The sequence below is a fragment of the Leptosomus discolor genome, chromosome 1 (genome assembly GCF_034619465.1).
Source record: "Leptosomus discolor isolate bLepDis1 chromosome 1, bLepDis1.hap2, whole genome shotgun sequence".
NCBI lineage: Eukaryota > Metazoa > Chordata > Aves > Leptosomiformes > Leptosomidae > Leptosomus > Leptosomus discolor.
In genome coordinates, this window is record NC_141391.1 from 108,359,815 (window position 1) to 108,387,303 (window position 27,489).

At 36.9% G+C, this 27,489-nt stretch overlaps 1 pseudogene; it reads left to right on the forward strand.

Annotated features, from left to right (window-relative positions):
- The first annotated feature begins 4,597 nt into the window (after positions 1-4,597).
- Positions 4,598-6,023, forward strand: LOC147416266 (uncharacterized; annotated as a pseudogene).
- Positions 6,024-27,489: the final 21,466 nt, after the last annotated feature.

Sequence of the window (27,489 nt, forward strand, 5' to 3'; positions counted from 1 at the left end):
AATGCTGTAAAGGAGAAGATATCTTCAGTAGAAATTTTCAGACTCGAGAGAATGATAGAGGCTTACAGAAATAAGATATACAAAGTAAGAATAGTTGAAATGATCCTGCTTAAGGGGCTCAAATTGTACAAGAATTAACTGTGGCTGCTATGGCTTCAGAAGCTCTAGAGGAAGGACAACAGCTGTTTCCAGCACAGAAGCAGTGGCTGAATGTGAGAAAGAAGCATTCCCTTCTCCAGACACTGCCAGAGGAAAGTTGATGCATGCAGGTCTTGCAGGCTGAGGAAGGGACCAACAGTCACCTTCCTCCCAAGGACTCAGCTGTCTGTGTACCCAGGCTGAGTTCAGTGCATTATGGCCCTGTGACATTGGCTCAGTGTTACTGGGAAACTGGTTTTAAGGCATGAGTGTGTGAGCTAAAGCCATGCAAAATCAGAAAAGTAGAAACACAGAAGTGTCATTGCTGAAACATTATGAGCAGCTCAGACTTTCAAAAGGCAAAATATTGACGTGAAAAGTTATAAAACCCTTGGGGTGGTATTTGAAAAACAAAGTATCAGAAGACAGTAATTCAGCAACATGAGGGATCTCCAAGTAGCAACAGAGGCTGATGGTTGATTGATGGCTGACTGGTCAACAAATGCTCATCAAGTTTTCCATCAGGGCTGGTGAGCCTACTAATGATTAGCCTAGTAGCTTCTTAGTCCAAGTTATCTACTGTGTGTGTATTAGCCAATAAATAATTATGCTGCACTCTCACACTGTACATATATTTTCAAATCACCTGACCTAAGTGACCCAGAGGAGGAGTGGGAAGTAAGGCTACTGAACACGGGAGTAGAGAGGGACCTGAGGTAGTGCTGGCTGCAGGCAGGAGAAAATTGTGTCCATTCCCCTAATGCAACAGAGACAGAAGCAGCAGCTTTAAAAGGGAAATTAACATTTGGCCTAAGCCGTGCTTTCATGTTCCAGCTTATTTTCTTTAATGTAAAATCATGATATAAGAGACATTCATTACTGGAAATTCCTAAGTATGAAAATCGCAGGACTGCTAATAGTGTGTATTCCCTTCCAAAGAGACTTTATAAAAATAAATGTAATGAGAGTGTCAAGAAGAAAGAGGAAAAGTAATTAAGAAAGGGAAAAGAAGAAAGGGATGAAAGTGAAAAAAGATAAAGAACAGAAGCAGAAGAGGGTAAATAGAAAAAGAAATAGGCAATAGGAGAAAAGGATATATTACAAGAAAAAAGAATAATGTTGAAAATGAATGTTTTTACACTGTTTGTTGTTAGCTACTGTACTGCTATATCAGTCTTTCATTCACTGTACGCTACTAAAATCACATTCTCTGCATATTTTGCAGTACGGAAGATTATTAATGCATTAAAAACTCATGGCAGCTATCTGCAATTGACTGAGCCTTATGAATTCTGACAAATGACTCTTGATAGTAATCATAGAAATGAGTGAGCCCTTTAAAAAGATTCATCTCCAGGAATTCCATGAAAATACCTTTCAGAGAGATGTGAAAGCATATCCTGTTGGGCTTATGGAACCCTTTTCTGAAAGTTCCTTCAGAACAACATCGTTCCTGAATTATTTATGATTCTATTGTCTCTAATCTATAATTCAAAAAGAAAAATCCTTTGATTATTATATATGCAATATATTTCCAAATCACTGATGAAAATTTCAGCTACTAGTTGTCCATTGTTGTTATCAGACCCAAAAATGTGAAGGTAGAGAATACCGATTGGATCATTCTGTCCAAATTCATGCCAATAAAGAACATTCTCTGCCTATTTTTACTGCTGTTGTTAACGTAAAAAAACAAGGATTGCAAGAATTGCTGTACTTTCTCTCCATACAACTGTAACTACCAAAGTGAAAACGTCTTACTCTCCCTCTGTGAACTAGTCCTGTTCTGCCTAATATGAATTATATCACAATTTGCTCCAGGGACAGTCTGCAGTCAGGTATTTCTTCCAGTCTTCTCAGTGATTACATCCATCCATTAAATTACAAAAATTCCATAAAAATGAAGATAAGTATTCGTAAGTATACTACTGATGAGTTGAGCTCTAACATTCTAATAGGTATCATTATATTAAATTATGATATATTGTCTCATGTTTCTCATTAAGATTTCATTGCAAGTTTCTAATTATAATGGTGCTCCCTAATGCTACTAAAGGAAAGCATGTGCTATAGCTAAAGAGCTAAGTTTCTATAGGGGAAAAATTTGCAAGGCACAGATGTGCCCAACTTACATTGAAATTCACTGAGGGTTAGCCACCTAACTGCTATTTATCCCTTAGGATTATAACTGAAGCATAAATATTCTTTGTGGTTGCACAGCCAGGGGAGGGGCGGGGGGGGGGGGGGAGGGTACGGCAGGGAGGGAGAAATGGTTTACTTTTTATTTAAAAATAAAATCTGCAGAAAAAAAATCCCCACAATTTCCCTCACAATTATATGACAGTAGGCAATGATACATTAATAAACTATTTTCTAATTACAGAGCACATAATTTTTGTCCTTCATGGTAATTCTAATTTCATATATTTATGTAAAATGTACCTGTTTGGGAATATGTGTTTAACTATATAGATGTAATTGTGTAAACATATATATCTAAATACATAGGCACATATAACTATGAAATAGGTCTATTATGAAATGTGCATGACTGCATGACTCTCAAATTCCTAATATGATAGCTGAAGTTGTTCTACACAACAATCTAGAAAAGAAAGGCTTATGTCTCTTCAACTGTGTCGCTCTTAACTCACATTATTTTTAAAATGGGAAGGGAGAAAAAAATCTATTCTGGAGTGATGAGTGATATGAAAAGAAGATGCTAATACATGCCTGATTCATAGGAAGGTTCTCCTGAGGACTGTATTTTCCCACTAAGATTAAAAAAAAACCATAGCAAGTGGTAAGTGATAAGAAGAAACAAAAGTACAGAGAAGCTTAAAATCAAGGACAAATATGAACCTTGTCCTCATTTGGCAAAAAAGTCACATGAGGCAGGTGGAGACTACAGCTGTGGGACGGCAGCACAACAGCAACGGTTGCTATGTGCCACAGTATAAAGCTGTGACACAAACACTGTAACCTGGACACCGTAGGAATACTGTTGTCCTTTCCCCTGTAACGTTAGTCTAGATCGAAACAGAATAGTGTGTCTTCTTGCACAAAGAACATAGCTTAGATTTCAGCCTTAAATTTCTCTTTGTTTTCTGTCCATAGACATTCTCTTACTTCTGTTTGATACATGTGGGATGCTTTCTATCAAGTTAGAAAATCTGGATAATTTTACAGAAGAAAATCTGACAGATAGTAATGCATACTGCTGCTGGATTCTATCCTACAGGCTTTTGGATAATGAGAAAAATGGAAGCCCTTTAACAAATAACTAGGAAAAATATTATGAATTTGTCTTCTGTATTTTTAAAGAGAGATGTGATTTGCTCATTATATCTTTTTTTTTATGTTTTAATATTAAAACTATTGCAATTACCTAAGGCTGCTTTTCAAGTTGTCCTGGTTTCAGCTGGGATAGAGTTAATTTTCTTCCTAATAGATGGTACAGTGCTGTGTTTTGGATTTAGGATGAGACACTGATGTTTTAGTTGTTGCTGAGCAGTGCTTACACTAAGTCAAGGACTTTTTAGCTTCTCATACTACCCTGCCAGTGAGAACACTGAGGGTGCACAAGAAGGTGGGAGGGGACACAGCCGGGACAGCTGACCCCAACTGACCAAAGGGATATTCCATGCCATATGATATCATGCTGAACAACAAAACTGGGGGGAGTTGGTTGGGGGGTGATGGCTTGCTGCTTGGGGGCTGGCTGGGACATCGGTCAGTGGGTGGTGAGCAATTGCATTGTGCATCACTTGTTTGTATTTTTTTTTTATTATTACTATTTTCTCTTCCTTTTCTGTCCTATTAAATTGTCTTTATTTCAACCCATGAGTTTTACCTTTTTTCTGATTCTCTCCCCCATCCTACTAGGGAGGAGTGAGCGAATGGCTGCATGTTGTTTAGCTGCATGCTGAGTTAAACCACTACAGCCCTTTTTGGCACCCAACATGGGGCCTGAAGGGTTGAGATAATGACAGCCTGACCAGACCATATTAAAACAAATTTGTTATAAGCATTATATTAAATAGTTGCTGCTCACAATGTTGATTTATTTGCTCTCTGAGTTGTTGTGCTTGTTCTCAAAGCCATGTTAGGTAACACCACACTTGCTCTGTATGTTCCCTGTTGTGCTGTTTATCATCTCTTGGAGCTGGATTAAGGTTATCATTTTGCTGTACTGTGTAACACTGGCTTATGATATGACTAATCTGGTATTTGTACTTAGCGTTGCCGTACTTTTTGAACCATCTCTTGGAAACTATTAATAGTTACACTCTACCTTTTCTCCTTGGAGAGTCGATCTATGGGGGAGACAAGGGGGGACTATTTTCCCTGCTCCTTCACCTTCCCCTTCCCCTCCAGGCTAGTTACAATAGCTCTTGAGATATTTAAATATCCTTGGGATGTTCAAACTAACATGTTCCTATTGCTATGTCTTCTGAATATGTTTCAGGTCTTGTGTAAGGTTAAACAACCATTTAAGAACATCACACAGAGATCTGCCCCAAGGCTGGATAGTTATGAGTAGCAAGGTGTGTGGGATAGTACCAGCAAGTACCTAGGACAGTGGACACCTCCAGTGTTTTGCAACTTTACCCCTGAACAAGTGCAGAATCCAGAAAAACTAGTAAAATATTTGGAAAAAGTATGTTGTCACCCTGGCAATTCCAGGGAGACACAAATCACTGCAATGTTCTGCAGCCTGGCCATGCCTACCAAGCCCTGTTCCACACTATTCAGTACCCTCAAGGGAAAGAGAAAGTCTCTGGATCTGACAACAAAATGACAGGCACTGTGGCCACTCCAACCCCTGTGAAAGGCACTGCAGCTACTCCAACCCCTACGACAGGCACTGCAGCTGAAACAGAGAACCAACCTGTGCTGGTATCAGTTGCCCCTATACACACAAAGAAATATTGGATGCAAAGGTCAGCTCCTTTAATAAAGAAAGAAACTCCTCCTAAGAAGACAAAGGAACAAAAAGTGGACAAGGCAGGCTATTCCAGAGCAGGACCATCACAAGAAGAGAAGAAGGAAGAGGCAGAACTTATAAAAGAGGTGGTAACCACTCAATCCCTGTCCCTGAGTGAGCTGTGAGATGTGTGAAAAGATTTCAGCCATCATCCAGGTAAGCACATTGTCACTTGGCTGCTCCGATGCTGGAATCATGGGGACAGAAAGCTGGAATTAGAAGGAGGGAACCCAAGCAGCTGGGATCCCTTCCTAGGGAAGGGGACATTAACAAAGTGATTGGAAAAGGGGCACAGGCCCTCAGCTTCTGGAGGCAACTCCTGTCAGGAGTGAAGGAAAGGTAGCCCTTCAAGGAAGATAGTACATGTCACCAAGGCCAGTGGAACACCAAGGAGAGAAGTATCCAGTATCTGAGGGAATTAGCCATGCTGGAAGTGATTTATGATGACCTGGACAATGAACAGTTATCCAAAAATCCATATGAAGTCAAGTGTACACAACCCATGTGGCAGAAGTTTGTACGGAACGCACCATTGTCGCATGCCAACTCATTGGCAGTAATGACCTGGAAAGACAGAGAGGAACAAACAGTGGATGAATTGGCTGGCCAACTCCGACAGCACAAAGAAAGTCTCTCTTCCTTGTTACAGGCCTGTGTCTCGTTTGTGGAGAAACTGTCCTGGGAGTTCCAGCAATTCAAAGAGGTTGTGTCCTACTCCCCACCTGTATGGACCAGTATCTCAGCTATTAGGACTAAGCATTCTTCTGCTCAAGAGAGAAGATATAGTGGCTACACATCATGGGCTACCCTGTGGTTCCACTTGCTTGACCATGGAGAGGACATGAGGAAGTGGGATGGAAAATCTACCTTGACCCTGATTCATGTTTATAAGAAGTGAGTAACGAATACTACTACCAGTACAAGAGGGGCATTGCCTCCAGCCAGGTGGAGGAAGGGGTCAGCCAAGTTTATTGGACTGTGTGGATTTGATGGCCTGGCATGTCAGACCCACAGAAGTATAAGACTCTAGACACTATGTACTCTAATGTCATAAAGATATACAGGGGCAGGATCCCAACAGCTGGATGGATCAGATGGATCAAACAACAGATTGGAAGCCAAAGTTAGCCTAACTGTCTTAAGCTCCCTATTGTGACTGGCCCAGAGGCTCCATGTATCCTTGGCATACGTTACCTCTGGAGAAGTTATTTCAAGGACCCAAAAGGATACCGGTTGGCTTTTGGTATAACTGCCTTGGAGACAGAGGAAATTGAACTATTGTCTGCCTTGCCTGGTCTCCTGGAGGACCCTTCTGTTGTCAGGTTGCTGACGGTCGAAGAACAGCAGGTGCTAATCACTACCACAACAGTGCACCGGCAACAATATTGCAGCAGCCAAGACTCCATGATTTCCATCCAGAAATTGATTCATCAACTGGAGAGCCAGGAGGTGATCAGCAAAACTTGCTCACCCTTTAACAGCCCCATATGGCCAGTGTGAAAATCTAATGGAGCGTGGAGACTAACAGTAGACTATCGTGGCCTGAATGAAGTCATGTCTCCGCTGAGTACTGCCTTGCTGGACATGTTAGAACTTCAGTAGTGGTACACCACAACGGACATCATTAATGTGTTTTTTTTTTTTCTATTCCTTTAGCAGCAGAGTGCAGGCCACAGTTTTCTTTCACATGGAGGGGCATCAAATACACCTGGAATTGACTGCCCCAGGGGTGGAAACACAGCCCTACCATTTTCCATGGGCTGATCCAGACTTCAGTGGAAAAGGGTGAAGCTCCAGAACACGTGCAATACATTGATTACATCGTTGTATGGAGCAACACAGCAGAAAAGGTTTTTGAGAAAAGTAAGAAAATAGTTCAAATCCTTCTGAAACCCAGCTTTGCCATTAAAACAGTAAGGTCAAGGGACTTGCACAGGAGATCCAGTTCTTAGGAATAAAATGGAAAGATGAATGTCAGAACCCAATGGATGTGATCAACAAAATAACAGCTATGTCTCCATCAACTAGTAAAAAGGAAACACAAGCTTATGTGTATGAATATACATATTTACAGAGATACATGACAAACTGTTGCAGGTACCAAAGTCAGAAGTTTTACTGATAAGAACAATCTGATATCATAGGGTGACCAATGTACTAGTTTTTATTTCAATGTACTTCATATAATTTTTCAACATTTTATTGCTACATACTTCTAGAATTAGGTTCAGTGTTATATATCCTTATATGATATAGATGGGGATAGTGGTGATATTTTAAAATGGATATTTATCTTCAAAAGCATCTTAAAAATTACAGGATGTAACAGTAAACATTCTGACTTGAAATACTTAGTTGTAAATTCTTCAGTGCAGGGTAGTGGATTTTCTTTTCTCTTCATACTGAAATTACTGAAGATTTTTAGGTAAAACTTTCAGAGGCAATAATGCTAAATTGTGAATGTGAATCCTGGTCATAAATGAAATTCAATGAAAAAAAGATAATTTGGCTTAGATTATTTTTTAAAGCACATGTCATGCCACAGTCTTTAATTATTTTGCTTCAGAGAGGCATCACAGTTTATTAAACAAATGACTGAGTGATGACTCACAAGATCTGTAATCTAGTCCTCATTTTACTCCTGGATGACCTTAGGCAGTCACTGCACCTCTCCATATCTTAATTACTGACAAAACTCAGTGAAACAGTCAAACACCGTTGAATCAGTATCCTAGCAAAACTTTCTTGCCTGAGCTGCTTTGTTGCACTTTTTCTGGGTAATGTCACATCATGCAAAGATCCTTTTCTTTTTACAGCAACACATCCTGAAGGAAGCTTCTTTGGGCTGTATCAGCAGAGGTAATGGGGCTGTGTTGTAGCTTCCTCTCTGCACCTACTCCTTTGAGGATCAGCCTGCAGAGAAAGGAGAAAGCACAGAGGTGCCTGAGCCAGAATACCTCCACGTGAAGTGAGCAGCCACAGCAGAATCCCCAAGAGTGATAAGAAAGAGATGGCAGTGGCAATTCCAGAGAGGTAAACACGAAAAGCAGGTGAAAGTAGTGATGTGCATGAGTGGTTGTGTTCAGCTGTTTTCTGGTATACAGCCTTCTCATGCTTTTGGGGGGGATAGATAGACATTCATCTTTGTGACAGTCTAGGTACTACAGTCTGAGATCTTTTGTACTATATAAATAATTTTTTTAATTAATTGGGTGGTTAGACCATGCTCAAAATCTATATTAAGTTAAAATTGGTGTAATGTTGTGGATAGCTTGAGTAGGAATTCATCTCACTGAAGGTCAAACATCTGTAGCTAACTACATCTCAGCCTATAGTTCCCTTTATATTCTGATATATTTTAGACTTCTGGTTTAGGTTGTGATTAATTGTCTTTTTCTCACTGCAGACCTTAAAGGCAGACAGGGGTAGCTAGCTGAATAGTAGATTCCTATAATACCTGACACGAATTCTATGTACTTAGGACGCATTTCTAACGGTGATCACTGAACGTGGGTGCTGTGCTCTAACCCATCAGTGTGAATGCTCCCTCAGTTCATGGCACAGTTCACAGAAAATTATTTTATTCAAGGTACATGAAACTGTAGTTCAGAATATAATTTAGGGTTTTGACTCTCAAGACAGCATAAATGACAACTGAAGAGCATCAGACTGTTTTAATCCAGCACTTTCACAAATCCATTCCATCTAATTAGAGATAAGGCGTCTCTTTTCAAAAGCTAAACGTCTAAATTTAGAGTAAGAAAGACGACACACAGCTTGCAGATAGAGCAGCTAAGGCAGAGGACTGAGTAAGGTATACAGGAAACAATATTATATATTAAGTTGTCTGCACCGTAAAAACAAAATGAACAAAGAGAAAAACAGAAAGATGATATTTTTACCACAACATTTATCCCAACATTTTCCTCAAAACTTTTCCTCACATGAAAAAACCTGCTTTTTATTAAATATCACAGTAAGAAGATAGTCAACACAAGTAGAAAAATTAAACATTTGTGAAACAAACTTTTTAGAAGAAATTAAAATATGTTTCCCAATTACAGTTAGCTGCAGTCTTCCCTGCTTGTGTGTTCTCCCCATGAGTCCAAACCTGCTGAATGTTTTAAAATCCAAGGTAAGAATCCACAGTTTTTTATATTCCTCTTTCTTCAGCTAATAGCATAAAAACTTGTAGATCCAAACCAACATTAAGGAGACAGATTGATAATATAATTAATTATACACAAAGCTGCCGTTAAGTTAGACTAATTGTGTTCAGATGCAAATTCTGTCATAAGGATGCCCATGGGAGCTGTGCTAACACATACTGCAGGAGAATTTTGTTCTTTGGAATAGAACTATTTTATCTCTCTGTTTATGTGGATTTAAATGTATTTTACGTGAAGTGCACTATTGCTACAATCTCAGGTGATATTCTTTGAGATAAATGATAACTGTCCAAGTTATTTCCCACCTCCCATTATTTAAGGACTATTGACTGATTATGGTGGGTTGATCCTGGCTGGATGCCTGGTGCCCTTCAAAGCCACTCTATCACTCCCTTCCTCAGCTGGACAGGGAAGAGAAAATATAACAAAAGGCTCATGGGTCAAGATAAGGGTAGAGAGAGATCACTCAGCAATTACCATCACAGACAAAACAGACTCGACCTGGGGAAAAATTAATTTAATTTATTACCAATCAAATCAAAGAAGGGTAATGAGAAATAAACCAAATCTTAAAATACCTTCCCCCACTTCTCCCTTCTACTCAGGCTTAACTTTACCACTGAGTTCTCTACCTCCTCCTCCCCCAGCAGCACAGGGGAACAGGGAATGGAGGTTGCAGTCAGTTCATCACACATTGTCTCTGCTGCTCCTTTCTCCTCAGGGGGAGGACTCCTCACACTCCTCCCCTGCTCCAACATGGAGTCCCTCCCATGGGAGACAGTCCTCCACGATCTTCTCCAATATGAGTCCTTCCCATGGGCTACAGTTCATCACAAACTGCTCCAGCATGAGTCCCTTCCACAGGGTGCAGTTCTGCCAGCAATGGACTGCTCCAGCATGTGTCCCCATGGGGTCACAAGTCCTGTCAGCAAACCTGCTCCAGCATGAGTTCCTCTCTCCATGGCTCCCCAGCTCCTGCCAGTAGCCTGCCCCAGTGTGGCCTTTCCACAGGGTTAGAAGCATCCTTCAGGTATCCACCTGCTCCAGTGTGGGGTCCTCACCAGGCTGCAGGTGGATATCTACTCCACCATTAACTTTTATGGGCTGCAGGGGCACAGCCTGCCTCATCATGGTTTCCACCATGGTCTGCAGGGGAATCACTGCTCTGGCGCCTGGAGCACCTCCTCCCCCTCCTTCTTCAATGACCTTGGTGTCTGCAGAGTTGTTTCTCTCACATATTCTCACTCCTCTCTTCTGACTGCTGCTGGTGTTGTGCAGGTTTCTTTTTTTCTCCCTTCTTAAGTTCGTTATCCCAGAGGCGCTACTGCTGTTGCTGATGGGCTCAGCCTTGGCCAGCAGCAGGTCTGTCAGAGCCGGCTGGCATTGGCTGTATCGGACATGGGGGAAGCTTCTGGCAGCTTCTCACAGAAGCCACCCCTGTGGCCCCCCTGCTACCAAAACCTTGCCACGCAAATCCATTACACTGGTATATAGGAGAGTCTTGAGGCCAAGGCATCTATAAAAGTATAATTAAGAAAAGAGGTAGAGACAGATGAGTTACAGCAAAATGTTTGACATCTTCAAGATTTAGACAACGAGATTTAATTTTTTTGTTAATCTAAACCAAGAATTACCTGTAGAGAAATAGAAAATACGCACACAAAATGATAACAAACATTGAAGTAAATACACAGAAATTAAAACATTGTTATGGCTGCAAGTGTAATATTAAATATTCAGGAATAGTGTGCATGTAAAAGTCTGTTTCACAAGTAGATTATTTTTCTAAAATATGATAGGTGCAAAAGCAGGATTAAGATTATTTCTCAAAAGAAAGATTATTACATTCAACTGGAGCACATAACGGAACAAAACCCACACATTCACAGAACTGTCTTTCTAAATCAAATAAGACTGTCTAAATTGGAATGGATAAAAAGTGTATAAAAAAAGTGGAGATACAGACACACTTCATTACAATTGAAAGTTAAATTTCACCAGAGATCAGAAAGAAAGAAATGAAAGAACTAAGGGATGTGTTCCTGTGTGATCTACTCTAGGTGGTCCTGCTCTGGCAGGGGTCTTGGACTAGATGATCTTTCGAGGTCCCTTCCAGCCCCAACATTCTGTGATTCTATGTGACAAGTTAGGTTTTCTGAAACCAGAAAACCAAATCAAAACAAACTTTTGAAAGCAAAATGCACTAATGTAATTATACTTAGAATATTTTTTTTTTCCTCTGGAGAATGCTATAATTCTGGAAAAAAAAAAAAAAAAAAAAAGTATTTTTGAAATTAAAAACAACATTGGAATTTTTTTCTTTAATATATACTATTGAATAAATCTTAGATTAATGTAAAGAATGTATTTTGTGGAAAACATCACAACCGTTCCAAACTGAATTTTAAATAAGAAGAATAAAAAAGAATATTTATGTTTATAAAAGAACTTTTAAAATGTAAAAAAAAATCCATAGAAAGTTCAAAAGTTTGAAAAATATTTGAAAATCAACCCTGAAATATGTTTTCACAAATCAACATTTTCAAAGGAAATTTTGTCCCTTCATAGTTTTCTACTGTAAGGTCCCTAGTGCAAGAACTTCAGAAATTGTGATTTTATGAAAGGGTCAAACACTAGTGGACTTCAGTCACCTATCATCAAGCTTCTAGACACTAAAGAAGTATATAGAATAATTTTAGTATGCTATTTGTTAGAATTATTTAAAGCAGGAAATTTAATGAAAATATTTAATTTAATGTGTATAGGAAATGGTTCATGTTCTGCTTTTAGGTACACACATAGGAAATGGAAGGACTTCTTTAGTTGATTGTTTCAAGATAGCCTTGACCAATATTGCAGATTTGATAAGAAAGGCAGCCCAGTGTAGTGGCTGCAATGGGTATTAACTAGACTTGAAAGGAAAACAAGTAGCAAATAAATAACTGTAGAAAGACACAAGCATAGTGAATCCCCTCTCCAATTAGATGAGATAAGTTAACAAAAAATTAGAGAGTTTGGAGAAGAAAAAATTAAGAATATATTTTTATTGTGGTCAAAAGCAGACTGCAGATGTTTCCAATTAATAACTTGCATCGCATACTTAAATAGTCTGTCAAAAGACCCTGTGATCACCATCTTCTGCCCCAGCATAATCAAACAGAAGCAATTGTTTCAGATTTATTTCCATCTGACAAGGATTGCTGTCCTAACACTGCAGAAATTTTGAAGAATTTTGAAAAATAATCAAGATACAAGGTACAAGAAACATCACAAAAACTCACAAAAGGAAACAAGGTGCTGCAAATATAAAATACTGAAGTAGTGCATGAGATGACCTAAATATGCCAGCAAAATCTTCCATGATAGTTTTCAAGAAGTGATAATTTTATACATGATCCGCATTCTGCAGATATTCACAAAGTACTGAGAAGTACTGCAGCCAGCATTACATTGCCAACAACCTTCTTCAGAAAGCAAGCCATGGCAGTTGGGATCCATATTTAGCTTTACTGAACTTGCTTTTATCACAAGAATAGACTCGTCAGCTCATTTGGAATAAGAGCTAGAAATCTTTCTCAAAAAATACTTATTACTGCTATAATCTGTGATCACTGCTTATGGAGTATAAGCACTGATTTCTTCCTATGGCACTAAACACAGCTTGGCCAGCAGTTCGAACGCTTAATTTTTACAGCTTGTGTTATCTTGAAGGAAAATTTCTAAAGAGGGGGAGAGGAGATGGGTGCTCAAAAAAAATTGTATAACTTTTACAGGATTCAAAAAGTTGCACGGGATTTTAAAATAAAATCTTTCTAGAGCATAGGAAGGTAATGCTCACTGACAGAAATCTGCTTAGGGCACAACATTCAGCAGTTCATTGAGAAAAGACAGAGACAAATATTGCTGTTTTGCTGTTTGTCTGACTGCTAATATTTTCCAAATATTCAGCAAGATGATTGCCATGTGCAGGTTCTCCCTTTTTTTCACAGATGGAAGAGTTACCACTCTGTAGGTTACACAGTCACTAACGAAAAATGGAAAAAAAAATCCTGGCAGATTAAAAAGAACTTATCCTCAAGCAGTTTATCTGAGAAGTTTCCACCAGACCAGCAGGAGGCTTGACTCTGTGCTACCAAACCTGGAGCTGCTTAAACTCTGTTTCTTTAATTAGTGGTAGGGAAATAAATTAAAAATGGAAAAAACAGCTAATAATATGTGAATTAAAAATTTGATTTTTAATCAGACACAATGACAGGACAGGAAACAACTGCACTACATGGGAATATAAAGAACTCTATGAGGTATCAAAAGGAACATTTGAAGAATAAATATAGTTTTTTTAAAAATAGACAAAGAAGAAAACCTAGCGGCTATGTCTTCAGCAGTAAGGCTTGCTGAGACTAGGGATGATAACGCTGTAGCTACAATAAACCTACATAAAGACTTACTTGTTTTAAAATCTTTATCTTTTTAATAATTTTTATGTAATGTTAAACTAGTCTTTGATGCAGATCTACAAATAGGTCATTGACTTCTGTGGGGGAAAAAAAAGCTGCAAAAAGCTCATTTTATCTTGCTGCATAAGATGCATCGGTGCAAAATGTCCTGGAATTCAGTGGGGTAAAGGCATAGCCTGACTTGTGAGAGAATGAATTTTATGAAAATGGAAAGAGGGAGGCTCCCTGAAGAGTTCTACGATTTTTTTTTTTTAACTTACACCATGTTTTAAAGAATAGAAATGAATGCTTAGGTAATTATTTCTGTGGAATATTAGTATTTTCTTATGAAATTAAATTGTAAAACTACTGACACATAGAAACATAAATTGAAATAAGAAATACTTGAATATATATATGACCTCCTTTACATAAGAGAAGAAAAGGCATGGTCTGACCACAAAGGATAAATCACTATTTTTAGTCTTTCAATGTTTTAACTATATAGATTTTTATTTATCCCTATTGCACCCCCCACTTCACCTCTTTTTATGTATTTCAATAATTTCAAGCTGCTACTGATTTCAGAGGTGAAGGTTTCACTTAATGTCATTACTTAGGAAAACAGTTAGCATCAGGCATGTGATATTACGAAAATGAGTGGGATGTAAGTAAAATACAGTCTTGATACATGACTATAAAGATTAGATACACGTCTTTTCTAAACTCTAGACTGCCTTTGAAAATTCTGGCCATTACCTATCAGTAGTATTTATGAAATTGTAACAAAAATTATGAAAAAAAAAAAAGTACAATGACCTGATTAAATAGACTGTAATGTATACTTTAATAGATCTAAAGAAGTCATTATATACATGTTAATGACTTGCAAATCTAAGCTTTTGACTAAATAATAAATCAGACTAAACTGAAATTAAACAGGGGCTGAGTAATAATTAAGTCATTTGTAAGCTTCAACTCTGACTGCTTTTTATCTTGAAGAAATTAAAAAGGTGAAGTTAATATTTATTTTTTTATTGCATCAAGGAATGACATATACAGAATGAAACTTTATGATAAATTTGTTACCCTTTATGTATCCACATTCTTCAGGTACTGACAGAACAAAATAGGCAACAGATGCTGGTCTTGGGAAAGCCTCCATGAAATTATTGCTTCAAAAATTACTTAATTTCAAAAATAATTTGTATAACCCAAGCCATCTAATCCATATATTAACCAATGTTAAACATGTATCACATGAGATAAAGTATATGTATCATATTCCTTTGGATAGTTATATAATTTCCACAATAGTAACATATTTATATGACATCAAAATCTTTGTGGTTAAAATAGTGTATTCTCATAGGTGTCTTTTCAAGGTGTCCTTATTACACAGAGCCAAAATATACTCACTATGAACTGTCTAAATATATTCCAATCCCCCAAATACACATATTTCAAGGTTTACTGGCCACTGTAAAAATAATAAAAATAATCACTCTTTTGCCTCAAAGACAACTCATACCTATTCACATATCTGTTGTTCCAAACAAAAATGCTCTCGTTATCCCCCTCCGAGAACGAGCTCCTTTCTCTCTCCACCACTGCAAATTTCTACAATGAAAAAATGTCATAGACTTTATTATAGAACAAGCTGAATTCCCTCAAATTGCTTTTGGTAAAAATGTGGCCCATGCTGCAGAGTTCACAATTTTATTATCATTGTTATTATTCAACAGTTTAACAATACCAGCTTTGGCAGTAGCAGCATGCAATGGAAAACACCACTGTCACCAACTGCAAACCCTGGTTCTGTGCCAGGCTAAATATTGCTTGAAATGGTTTTGTGCACCACAAGAATTGGCAAACAAGGGGGCTGGGAATGCTCATATGAGCCAAATACATTGATGTTTGTGGATTAACTGCTAGCATGAATTTGGCTTTGTTTGTTAACTGTATGGTTAATTATACACAGCAGTAGTAGCACCTTTTGTCAGCTCTCTAAAGTGGACACTGCAGTGATGTATACTTTGACTGATCTATCATTTTCTTTCTGTGTCAGAAGTCTGTGTCAGATGATAACGGAATGTGGCCTTGGAAATATAGACAAAATATATTGCATATATAGCATACAATTCACAATATAAAGTTTAATGAATCAAAGATTTGCTGTATATTTCAGAGGAAAATGATCGTCTTTCAATAGAAAAATATCTTACCTGTCTCTTAAATCTAGGCACAATGATAATTGCACTTTAATTACGAAAGTGTTATTTTTTGTTGTTGTGAATTTAATCCAGAAATCTATTTAAATAGACAAAAAGGGAAAGAAAAACCCTGCAATATCTTGGTTAGAAAACCTTTCTTGTCAGAAAGGAAAATCTCTTCATCTCATATAACATGTCAACTGCAGTTGCTGAAATTAGAAAAGACTTTTTGAAGATCTGGATCAACCCAAACAGAATACACGTAAGTCATGGAAATTTTCACATACAATACCCTGCACCTCTGTCTCATGCCAAATAATTTCTGTCTACAGCATAAAGAATTACGTGCAGATGAAAGTATTCCCTCTATATAAAGCTTTTGGGTTTTGCTGATTTTTTTTCTTTTCGCAGAGTTGCTTCTTTACAGCCATCATCTTCAGCATTCACTTTTTTTCTTCAGATCACCTTTTAAACGACCCATGTGCTTTACTGCTTGGCAGATGACCTTCTGCTGTGCCTGGTGTACACATCTTTACAGTTCTTCCCTTAGGCTACTTACTGCAGCTGCTTATCATGATTGGCCCTGGGCCGTCCACTCCTTCTGACCCAAGCTCTTTCATCGATGATACCCAGTGTCTTGCCTCCTGCCCTCATTCTCCAACTGCTGATTCAAAACTGCTTCCAAAATGGCTGTAACCCCAAGGCGTTTAGATGCCCTCTTGCTTGAACAGTCTCTGATTTTTGTCTAACTTCATTATAGCATCTGAAGTGAATTGTAAACTAACCATAAATCCAAGGAATTATAATTCAATCATAGATCCAGGAGAGCTTTTTCTTAAATCTGGATTCTTTGTTTTCATAAAAAGCCATATAAAAATAGTGGTAGCTGTTAAAAATTATGAGGTAAGCATATAGCTATAGAAATAAATTGATTCAGGGACCCAAATGCTGTGTAGATTGCTTTCTGTTTGTTTGTTTTTAAAGCGTGGGGGGGTTATTTCTTTTGTTTTCAGATGATAAAAATGACCTACAAACAAGTGCAAAACACAATTCTTTTCAAACACATCAAGAAATGACCATTGGAAATCAATTTAAGATGCTTAGTCATTTGCAAAACCATTTCTGCTGCCTGATATACTTCTAAGTGAATTCCAATACCTGGAAAACTATAAAAAATGTCATATTAACTTTGCTTCATCATTTCTCCATCTGTCCCAATATTCTTAAACTTCTTCTTATCAAAGAGAATATTTAAAAGTTTCTGTGCCTCATGTGTTTTTTTTCTCCTATATATTGTCAGAATCAAGAGGAAATATGTGATGAAAACAGAAAAACTGCTTATGATTCAAGTCTTATAACAAGAACTGTAAGAACTTACAGAGAAAAACATTTCTGTCATTTCATTTATTTCATAAATAATAATACTAAGAACATAAAAACACTCCACCTCTGAAAGGAGAATGGAATCTGATTGAAAAACAATCTATTTTTAATATAAACAGAAGATAGAAATTATATGATCTGATTTTAGCTATTTAAGAGCTAGACTTGTGGTCAAAGCTAGTCATTAGGTTAACTAGTGACTAGTCTAAGGCATCCCCTCTGGTCAATGAGGAGGGGTACCCTTTTAGAGAATCACACAGAATCACAGCATGGCAGGGGGTGGAAGGGACCTCTGGAGATCACCTAGTCCAACTGCCTGCTAAAGCAGGTTCACCTACAGCAGCTCATACAGGACTGCATCCAGGCGAGTTTTGAATATCTCTAGGGAAGGAGACTCCACAACCTCCCTGGGCAGCCTGTTCCAGTTTTTCCTCATGTTGAGGCAGAACTTCCCATGTTCCCATTTGTGCCTGTTTCCCCTTGTCCTCTCGCTGGGCACCACTGAGAACAGCCTGGCCCCATCCTCTTGACACCCACCCTTCAGATATTTGTAAGCGTTGATAAGGTCTCCTCTTAGCCTTCTCTTCTCCAGGCTAAACAGACCCACGTCTCTCAGCCTTTCCTCATAAGGGAGATGCTCCAGTCCCCTAATAATCTTAGTAGCCCTCCACTGGACTCTCTCCAGTAGTTCCCTGTCTCTCTTGAACTGGGGGGCCCCAGAACTGGACACAGAACTCCAGATGTGGCCCCACCAGGGCAGAGTAGAAGGGGAGGAGAACCTCCCTTGACCTGCTGGCCACACTCTTCTTAATGCACCCCAGGATTTTAGTTTAGCTGTAGGTGGAATAGAATATCCGTTGCAGACACTCTCCTAGGTGCAGAAGAAGCCTGGATGACTCAACTAGCTATAAACTTATAGTGAGAGGTGAGATGAAGTGAAATTATCACATCAAAGTCTATAAAGCAATTAATTAATACAGTACAATGTCATGATATCTCTCCTGCAGGTTTGGTCACCTTGTTACTCTTTGAAGTTTATAGTTATGAAAATATGAAATGTTTGCTGATGTTATTTACAGGAAAGCCACAATCCAGTACTTTGGAAAAATAAAAAATAAAAAAAGAGAGACATTTTAGAAAGATGTGAGTCTATGGTTATTACTTTCTGTGGCATTTTTTAATAAATATACCTGTTAAGTATAAATTAAATCAAGCTACCAAGAGTGATATGGCAGATCTTCAAGTGTACCTCTCTGTCATTGCAGATAGAATTGAAGGGCCTCAGATGCTTATTCAAAACATGTTTGAAGGAATATGTATTTAGCTGTCAGTTATCAGTACATTACATTATGCCTGGCTATTTAAAGATGACAGGTTTCTAATGTTTCAGTTAATGTGCGACTGATAGTCCAACTTGGTAAACAAGTTAGTGTATCATTTACTGTACTCATGTGTGGTTGTGAAATCAAGCCCTATCTTTGTGTATGGCAAAATTAAAAATCGAATCTTTAAAATTGTTCCTTAAGCTTTTCTTTTCATAAGGGTTTTTGAGACAGAAGCAGAAGATACTGTTGTTCGGTGCTTTGTTTCCAAAATTTAACATGAATTAAAAAAAATTTCTGGATTTAGCTGAGGTAACTTAATTGAAGATGTAGACGAAAAAAAATGATTAATTCTTCTAATAAATACATCAACATAACTGTTAACATTAAGTTCTGCAATGGACAATTGAGTATAAAGTTTTACGGAAGGACCAGAGTGAAATGTAAATGAACCATTTCTAATTTCCTTCTTTCATATCAACTGAAGCCCTTCTGCACACACCTGAAAACAAGTAGTCCCTGGGATTATTCCCAGTTGCTATCACAAACACAATTGTAAATACTTCTGGGACAGCTTTCTTGACTGGCTACCAAGAAAAACCAGACATAAAAATGATTAAAGGGGTGGAACATCTCCCTTATGATGAAAGGCTGAGGGAGCTGGGTCTCTTTAGCTTGGAGAAGAGGAGACTGAGGGGTGACCTCATCAATGTTTATAAATATATAAAGGCCGAGTGTCAGGAGGATGGAGCCGGGCTCTTTTCAGTGATGGCCAATGATAGGACAAGGGGCAGCGGGTGCAAGCTGGAGCACAGGAGGTTCCACATTAACATAAGGCAAAACATTTTCACTGTGAGGGTGACAGAGCACTGGAACAGGCTGCCCAGAGAGGCTGTGGAGTCTTCTTCTCTGGGGACATTCAAAACTCACCTGAACACGTTCCTGTGTCATCTACTCTAGGTGGTCCTGCTCTGGCAGGGAGGTTGGACTAGAGGATCTTTCGAGCTCCCTTCCAAACCCTAACACTCTGTGATTCTGTGAAATACCTTTTAAAAACTTTGTTTACAATATGAAACTTTAAGAGGAGGGATATCAAATTACTATTACAAAATACAAACTACTCCTTCATTTCCATTGATGTAGGAGATGATATTTTCATACCAATTGCAACAGGAGACACACTTCAATGCTATCTAAAAGGGCGGGAAGGGCAAATCTGCAGCCAGGCACACAAGTAAGAACAGCTGTACTATTCAGGTGTCTGTTTAGGAGTACAAGACAAACAGGTAATTATAATGATATACAAATTCCACAACAACAACAGCATCAAGAAAAAAGAAAATGCAAAATTGACCTTAAAAGAACTGTAAAAACATAACAGAAAAGTCATGCTTGTTCCTCTGTACTTTTCACCCTGCCTGGAGCCTTGATTCTTCTTTAGCCCGACAGACATTATCAAGCTGACAGTGCTGCTTGACAGTACTTCTAGAAGCTAGAAGTTCTTTCTGAGTCTTTTTACTTCTTTTTTTTTCATTTCCTAGGCCATGAAAACATCTGATTATATGTGTAAAAGATGAACAATAACACATATGTATGTCAACGTAAATAACTGTTGTGCTGGATCAGAGCTAGTGTGCACATTTATTTCCTGGATTAAAAGCTAGCCTTGCTTTTAATAACACCAAAGTGACAATTCTGTATGCTTTTTGGTAAAAAATAAGCGTACAGTCTTCGGAGAATAATGTATCTTCTGAAAGCAATGTGTAAAGATAAAGAGAATTTTTTTTCTCTTAGCTCCTGGTTAAGTATTTCCATTAAAGTTTCCATAAAAATATGCAAAACAAGTGTTTTCATTTGCAAAATTAGAGGTTTCACGGACTTTTACAGCACTTTGAAACTGCCCAGTTTACTCATAAAACAACTGCAATGCATCTTTAATATGTTCAACTTCATTGATTTCTACAGAATATTCTTTGTCAGAAAAACTGAGTTAGAGTTGAATACCAATAGTACAATTCTCCAGGGTTATGGAGATAAATTGTGCACTGGAAACAGAAGAACAAATATTTGTGCCTTTTTGTTGGTAACTCCAGGAAAACCAGCGCCTTCTGGTAGTCAATCCAGCATTTACGTTATTTTAGACAGATTCAACTTTTGAATAAATTGAATCTGCCTTCTGTTTTCTTCAGGTTTTTTTGTTTTGTTTTGTTTTGTAGTGGTTTTAAATTATTATAAATAATAAAAGTTGCAACTTTGACAATCTGACCTTATTTATATTAAAATTTAAGTTTTAATAGCTTTTTTTAGTTGACATTTAACGTTAAAACTAGTATTATTATTTTTCCTTTAGGTTTAGCAATTCCAAATAGTTACAGGTATTATAGCAGAAGTGTGATTGTTATTAATTGCTGATTGTTGTTATTGTTACAATTCTTCTCAGAAACAGCCATCTAGGTATTGAACTGCTAGAGACCCTGCTGCTCAATCTAAGTATATTTAAGTTATGACTATAAAAGGATGCAGGACCTGTTTTTACAATGGTTGAACTTGGTTGAGGCTCAGCAGATAGTTTTATGATTCATGCTCTGTTCCGTGGTATAAAAAAGTATAGCCAAAAGATGGTGACAGAAGCCCCAGACCATAAACAAAATCATGGTTACTGGTTATGAAAGGGGTCTAACCCTGTGGGTCACGTAAAAACAGCTTTAGAGATTAGAAAGAGAACAGAAAAAACATGCAAAACATAGAATTAGAAACCAACAAAGTGTAAATCACAAATTTAAGAAAATTATAGGTTAAGAGAATTATGAAATATATAAGAAATCATATAAAAGTAGACCCATGTATACCTCAGATCATTAGCACCATACTTTTAGCAAAATACTCAGGTGCTTGATGACTCATGGTAAACTGTTTTCAACTCTTGTTCTCTTCCAACTTATTGACAAACACTAGCTCTGTCAATCTTTAGACCTGCAGGAACATCAGAAGGATGAACATAACACCCAAGAGGAGTTAAAGATGCTACAAAGTTAATGTGTAACATTAAGAGTGTTACGGGGATTTTAAGTGTGTAATGGGGATTTTCTGTAATAATTAGATGATTTGGCCTTTAAGCATTCAATGTTAGCATCCTTGTAACTAAACTAGTAATAGTAACATTTTCTATTTTGATTAATCTGTTAAAACATTAGTCACACTAAAAATCAACTTCTGACAATGTACAGGACATGTTATCTTTTTGCTTATAGCAAGATTTTTAGTGTAATGTTTCTCACGCCAATGTTTTCCACTTGTTCTTTTCCTGTAACTTTTCCTAAAGACCTTCCATTGTACAACTGGAAAGATGATACTGATTTATCTTATACTAATATCTGTAATACAGCTTTGGTAAGAAATGAAGATTTATGTGTTAAATTTAACACATATATAATGGGTTGGCACCTTCCCCCTCATGTGTTTCCCTTTGTATATGTCTTTTCTACAAAATACAGCTGCACTGATGATTTCACACCTAGCATAATTGCAATGAGCATTTTGAGTGAGTTTTGGTTAATCCATCTACTGCATTCCTGGCATCCAGTTCCAAAACATTCTCTCTTGTGCTACATATTAGTGGGAGTGATATTAACTTTGACTCTTCATAGACCGACCCTGCCTGAATGGAAGAAATTATTTCTTCTTCTAATGTTTTGGCCTTAAGACATACAGTTCCTCATAAAAAATTGTGATCATGGAAATAGAGTGTGTATGCATGCATATTCACATATAGACATGTTTGCATATTTGTATGCATTTCATAACCGCAAAAAAAGATTCTACTATGCTTTCAGTTACCTGTGGAACTGTCATATCGCATCAACAAGCTTAATATTGACTTATTTTGTCGACTTATTGACTTATTCCTGCATCAGTTCTTTTTTTTTTAACAAATCTAGTTCCTTTCAGATTCCTTTACCTTACATTTCAAAAATAGCCTGACGTGGTGAAACAAGTCAGCAGAAACCATGGTTGGTGATGCAACTGAACATATGCAGTATGTATCACTATTATATATATATATGTATATACACACACACATATGTGCACCTAAGAATTTTTTAAAAATTCTCACACGGTTTTACTGGAAAGAAATCAGTGCTTATGACACAATTGATATGTCATGTGATGGATGAACAGAGGTATATGATCTGACATCTACAACATTACAACAAAAAAGTCAATGACTTCCTTTTAAACTCATTTTGAATACTATTAATCTTACGAAGAAATTACATTCTTACAAATGTAAGTTTCAGTTCTGTACTTCTAACTTTTCTGCAAGCCTTACTGATGAATTTTCTCATATAACTGGGTCACATATCCTTGTAAGGAAAATGTAGGCTCAAGTTTCAGTGTCTGTTTTGTTTATTTGTTTTGGTTTCCTTTTCCCTTTTTTCTCCTTTCTGAAAACACTCTTCAAGCTTTCCGTCATCACTAATATTCTTACTAGTATTGTAATTGATTTCCTGCTAATTTTCCTCTGCGTATTTCAGACCCACTCCATTAGTTTGTTCCTTTGAAGCCCGATAAACCTTTCCTTATGCCAAACTGTTAGCTCTCTTAAGCTTTATTTTCATACAAAAATAAAACCAATATAATTACATGGATATAGTTAACACACTACAGTTCCTTCAAATTAGCACAGCTGTTCTGCTATACATCTAAGCCAGTAGAGATGCTTCTTTAAACAGTGTTCTGTGACAAATTCTATGAATTATTTCATATTACTGGTTTTACTGGAAAATTAGTAGTTTCTGTTGAAAATTGTACCCTTAGCCAAAGTAATTACGCCGGGATGAAATCTAAGAATAGACAGCTATATTCTTTGGCTTCTATCCTGCAATAAACAAAGGAACAGGCTCCAAATTTGATTACACAAAGGACTATATCCATAAAAGTGAAATTATTACCATCATGGGCAAAAGTATTCTTATCAAAGGGAGTGAATGGGCCCAGGCTTCTGCCATTATGAAATGTAGCCTTTACATAACAGCGTATAGAGAGGTTTAATTTTATACCTCTGCAGTACTAAATGACAGTGTTTAGCATCTTATTACAGCGAAGACGAACATGATTAATACTTCTTCATAGAGAAAAGACCACGCTAGAATCACACTTCACACTGAGTAATGAGTTCCTCTTGGACTATGAGGCAGAATTTCCTTTTGTGTTATATGGGAGACTTGGAGGCTTAAACCACAATTCCACTGAGATCAATCAGGGAAGCCTCTTCACCTCCCATGGGGCTGAGATTCTCCCCAGTGTTTATGTTTAATAACACTGCAGAAGAACTTCGTAACCAACCAATATAGATACTTATCTATACAATGAAGAGACATTTTTGCTGTACAAAGTTTTAGATGGGAACATGTTTTATTTAAAAAAAAAATTAATTCCTGTAATATTAAGACTGCAGTACAGATTTGTGTTTAGTTTTCACATTTATTAGGAGATTAATTTATAATGCTGATTGTTTTGTTCCTTTCAGAAAAATAAATTGTTTATAACACTGAATCTCTAAAGCATCTAGAGTACTTGGAAGAATTACTCTTTGGATATATTTACATAAAATAAGTACTAACAATTATTTTGTGCTCTATTATGGATCCTAGTTACATTATGTTTTTGTGGGGCATTTAAAAATGAATGAATATGAAAAATATCAGAATTAAGTTTTAAAGAATATCAGTTGACATTCTGAAGTATATTAAAGCATTACATTATATCCCACTGCTATGCTTTACTAGGGACAACAGATAAAAGTTACAAAAAATTATACATATATGTTCATATAGTACAGTTGCTAGGAGGAACTTAGTAGTAAAGAAATATTTGTCTAACACAATGGATTTAATTGCAAGTCATGAATATAATTCGTGTGTGGCAAAGAGCAATTAAATGTTTTTTTTTCCCCACACCTTTCAAAGATTTTATTACATAACTTATTCTTAAGTACCATTAAGAACAGAGTAAACCTCAATATATTAGAATTGAAATTAGTTTATAAGTTATATCAAAAGCCTAAACCATTAAAATTCAAATAACAGCCCAGTTAAACTGCGGTTCACAAATCCCAGAGGCACAGAACAGAGGAATTTTGGCCCTGTGTCTTTTAGTGGAAAACTGTCTTTGAAGAAACTGATTCCCGTCCAGGAGGCCTGCTTCTCCAGAAAGTCAGCAAGGATTCTTGATAGGAGTTGGATTAGACTAACTAAGGGTTTGTAAAAGTGTTCCCTGAGCAATCTGAAGGCAGAGTTCTAATCTTCTTAGTTTAGGCAAGAAAATTAACTACCCATCAAATTTTAGGGTGTTTGTATTTTGGTTTGGTTTACTCCCCTAAAGCATGGAATTAAAAAGAAACAAATAAAACTCCAGCTTCTCTCTCACATATATGAAATCTGTTTTCCTGTATTTTTGTGGCAACATAAAAAGAAGCAAACATTCATCAACTTCTTTTATCCTATCATCAGCAAGCAGTGCAGTGGTTTCAAGAAGAATGGTAAGAGATGTACTTAATGCAGATGTGAATCAAGTCAGTGCACCCATTGCACTGCAGGCATGCTATTATGGCTGTGCAGCTCATAGTAAGGAAAGCACGCACTTGAAATGACAAATTTATCTGCAAAATTTTGTATCTTAGGGGAGCTGGTTCTGTTCCTTAACACAGTAAAAACAATTTTTAATTGAGATGCATATAATCTGTTTTGTCATTCTGCCCTGCAGTGACACATGTAGTAAACACTGCACAGCATTTGGATATTCCAAAAGAAAAATAGGCTAAGGGTTGGTGTAACCTCCTGCTTTTATCCCGTTGATAGAAGACTTTTATTTTCTCCAGATTCACACATGTAAAACTCTTCAAGGCCAATTGAAATGCAAACTAGTCAGTAAGGGCTCATCATTCATATTACATATTGGTGTTTTCAAACTTTGTATAGTTTGCAGTAAAATCTAAGAAACAAGGGTTCATCTATCACCTGTTTAATTGTCTGTAACAAACATTCAGGTAGAAAGAAGAGGAAAGTGAAGGAAGGGAGTATATTATCAGCATAAATTGCAATCAGGCTATTCTTCTGTTATCTTTATCTAATACAAGCCAATCCGTTCCTGTCCGCAGATCCATTTAAGGAATTGACTGAGAATAGAGAAATCCTTGAATGTTGGAAGGATTATTTTGTCCACAAGTCTGTATATTTAGTACTTTCTAACAAGTATAGATTTTATGAGTGTTCTGTTTTACTTGAGGTATTGCTTTTCCATTAAGAATATGTATAAGAAGGATGCTTGAACTAAAACAATAGCAACTGCAAGGAAACTGCTGATATAAACAAAGTTGTCAATGGTTACTACACTAACTGCTATGGAATATTTAAGATGATGCAAATGAATATAGGATCATTATAAGTCTTGACTGAACATGCTTAAGATGTTGACCGCTTGCTAAGAACAATAGTTTGCGATACTTGTGTGTTTTAGTTTTCCCAAGGGGACTGACAGAAGGAAATTTCTGAATGGAGCCTCAAGCACTCAGAGATACATAAGGAACTCCAGAGAATTTGCAACAAGTTTTCATCATAGATGTACCTCTGAAGCACTATGTGCAAACATAAAGCACTGAAAATAACCCATGCCACTTTGCATTCTTCTGTTCTTTTGGGATAAGAACATGATGCGTTTGGTAGAATAGGAAGACTGGAGGTCAGTAAAAGCAAACAAAACCACCCCACTCCCCAATTTATTAAAAAAGTAGAAAACAACTGTAAAAATATTACTTCTAAAATAATTATTAGTTTGAAGAACCTTTGTTCGATTATTATTATATGAGTGTATTCTTAAAATGAAATAGAAAATGGTGGAACTGATAATTGGCATATCAGTCTTGTTGAACCATTGGAACTTTCATCTTTTGAAGTTTAACATTCTAGGTTTCCTGAGAGAAAGAGTAGTCCTCAAGATAGCAATCATAAGTAGTGCTGCAGTAATTAAACTGACACTGAAGGTTTTCTGTAATGTTGATACTCCTGGAAATTTAGATATTAATTGCCATTATTTAAATATGAATTAAGCATCCAGATGTTCAATTACTGTTGGAAATTCCAATTTATACTATAGGTTATGTCTTTTATGTGTGATATAAATCAGAAGTCTATAAAACCAGAAGTGATATAAAACAAGAAGTCTAGAAAGATTGTCTATCTATCAGTAGAACAATTGATTTCTAGATATTCTAGCAGGTCATTTCCCACTGCTGGGAAAAAATGACATCCATAGGACCAAATGTCATTTTCATTATTTGTTTTCATTGCCTACACTTTCTTTTATATGCGAACACTCCTTATTTGAAACAAAAATAAAGGTCTGTCTGCTAATCCACTTTTCCTTAAACTGGTTGCAACATATAAGCTTTCCAACAAGACCTGTCATTAAAAATGTGTATTGATAGCAAAGAGGATTTAAACTAGCTGCATACGGTAGGATGTCTGTTATGTCTGTTAAAGTTTATTACTGATAATGTAAATAAAGATTTCAATCTTCAATATTTTGGGGCATACCTAAACCAACAGTTTTCCTTAACTTAATGTCTTAATGTGAACCAGCCAAGATATTTCCCTTAGAAATGGGCTCTTTCAGCTTTGAAAATATGTATTTGAAAAATGTGAGTGGGCATCTCTGATACAACCAGGAATGAAATAAAGACAAGAAAATATCATTCTAAATATTACAGTTCTTTGGTGGGGACGTAACAGTAGAACAGGGCAGCAGAACTGTAACAAAAAGACTGAAAATATTCCTAGAAGT